This window comes from Phytophthora parasitica (assembly GCF_000247585.1).
Source record: "Phytophthora parasitica INRA-310 unplaced genomic scaffold supercont2.4, whole genome shotgun sequence".
NCBI lineage: Eukaryota > Oomycota > Peronosporomycetes > Peronosporales > Peronosporaceae > Phytophthora > Phytophthora nicotianae.
Genome location: NW_008648990.1, coordinates 2,087,281 through 2,089,991, shown reverse-complemented (window position 1 = coordinate 2,089,991; position 2,711 = coordinate 2,087,281).

The following is a 2,711-nucleotide window of genomic DNA, read 5'->3' as shown; positions in this document are numbered from 1 at the left end:
GTTCTATGATCAGTTGTACTGTACAATATTTAACGAGTTCACGCCACCAAGGCATGAAAAATTCGCACAATACTGCCGACAAACAATGCATGTATCATTTTCGAATTGGAATAATTCGCACAATAGTACCGACAAATGATACATGTAGCATGTTCTGCGTTGTCAGACCTCCCCCTACCTGGATAAGGATATACTAGTAAAACTTAAAGTGAAACTCCATAAAATGGGAGATGAACAAGTACCAAGAGTTGGTCCTCCCCGTCCGGTACTCGATATTTCTTACAATTGGTCTTTAATCATTCATGCCAGGGTGACAGCATGGCTAGGGAGGGTTTGGGACCAGTCTTATTAATATTCAGTGGATAAGATCGCCGAAACAACGACATCATTGTTGTCGCTAGACAACCGAAAGCAAATCTATGGGTGGGGTACTCATAAAATCGCTTTTGGTGTCTAGGGTACACATATATTCTCTTTCGGGTGCGTCTTGGAAAATTCACCTGCATCACATCCGAGATGTTTAGGCCAGATTACACCCAAGGGTTTTATGGATTTTGTCCCAGCCGCCGTGAACATAGCATTCTTTAGAAGCACCAAGTGTTAACTTTCACATGTGAAAAGCCCCACTACTAGCGATGTCTGAATCATGTTGGTTGGTTTGTGTGTGTGTGTTTTTTTTTTTTGAAATAGCGTTGTTAAAGGCACTGAATATGTCGTACTTAAGCGAGATGTAGATGCACGAGCCTTGGGTGCCTCTAGGTACCAAGGCATTGAGCAACGTATTGTAGATTGTAGGTCCCTTTCAAGCAAAAGTTACGATATCATGCATTGCTCGCGATAAAATTTTTACGGTCAGTTTTAAAAAGTTTCAAGTTTGTCGAGATTTGGATCAAGTGGCTTCCATGAGGTCATTTATTTATGTTGCTTGAATGTGAGTGGTATCTTGACATGCTGCCTAGATGTGCACTTGACTTTTATCTACGGGGCCGAACACTCGGAGCAGCAGCGATGTGTCTGTCGTGTCACATACAACAACGGCCCGCGTCTGTGTCGGGTGGGTCTAGCAGCATTTCGACGAGCAGTGCGGCGTCTGTGGCTATCGCTTTTGGTGATACGTTGTTTCGTCGGTAGAGCGCTAGAGGCTGTTTACTTGTGTCTGGGGACGTGTCAGTTTTGGCTGGCGACACTGTGGACGGTATTTCCCGTGCTGTACCCATGGTCAGTAAATCGAAAAGTACGGATGGTGCTGATCTTGTGCTCTGTGGATGGCGTGACGGCTTCCAGAGGCAGTATATCCGTACGGAGCATTGGGACGTTGATGGAGCCTTCTGCTTCCGTGAATGCAGTAGATATGTCCGCCTGATGAGTGTTCATATTTTCCGCTGACTTTTGCGATTGCGTCCATGCAATATGGTAAACGTGTTGCACAAATTGATATTGTTGCGACAAAAGCGAGAGAGCAAAATGCCCGTTGGAGTGCATCAATGTATTTGAGTTGTAATATATTCGACATGTACCATGTATTCGATTACGTCTTCAATATGAACCCTAAGAGAATAACTACAGTAAGCTACGGTAGACACTTCAGCATGTAACGCAGCCGGAGAAAGCCCAAAAGTGCCGGGCTTGGTTTGGAAGGCAGTGCAACTCCAGATAGAAAACACTCGAAAAATTTGAGAACTGCCACACCGCAACTTGACATGTCTGGTTGGCTTGAACGCTTCTCTCTCTTATTTGTGAGTAGTGCAAAGATCTCTTCAACTATCTGCTTCAGAAGTTCTCCAAATTTGTCGTGGTACTTGGCCTTTGATGCTCATAGGGGTCCTTCTTACGGTGAAAGTGGCATAGGATAACCCTAAAACCAGGGGACTCCTTTTCCAGTAACCCAGCTCGCCAAGTACTTAATCGATCACGATGACTCTAATTATCGTCCACGACGGCTTACTAAACTTGAAAGAACTGATAGAATCGGTGAGGCATTCCATGCTCTCATTTTCCATGAGACTGGGATGAACATTGGTCAACACGATCTAGCAAAATACAGAGAGTATAGTATCTTTGGTAAATCCAGTACTCAACTGGGTACGTCGTGTGGCTACAGCACCTGGAGGAACTAATATGTAATACATGGTGCATTAACTCTCTAAGGGGGTCTAAGGGTACTCTAGATGCCATTTTATGCACACAGGTTGAGCGGACGATGTAACCTAATCCATTACGTCCGTCTACTAGCGTACGCTAATAAAAAGGTCACGCGAAGTTACTAAATCCTAATGTGAATTCTTTCGGGATTCCCGAACTTTAAACGTATGGCCATTAGAGTGATTGTAGTTATTAAAATTCAGTAGTGCGTAAAGTTCCTAAACCTGATATGAGCCAGTTCCATGTCACCGAACCGACGTAGCATTAACTATTATGATCATGGTAGTTTTATTTACACAACGCGGGACTGAGTTCCCAAGCTCCACAAAAAAAACGCTACACTGTCTCTCTATATCTTCTTCCCCCCCCCCTCCCCCATCTATACATTTTAATAGATACATATAAAAGTATAGGAACTCGGAACCCGAGCACCAACGGAAGATGTCAATGTAACCACAGCCCTTCTAGTTATTAAAATTTGGTTCCGAAAATTCTGGAACCCGGGTTCCCACAATTCATCAGATAATTGCAATTCACTATTAAATGGAAGCACCACAGCAGCTCTAGTA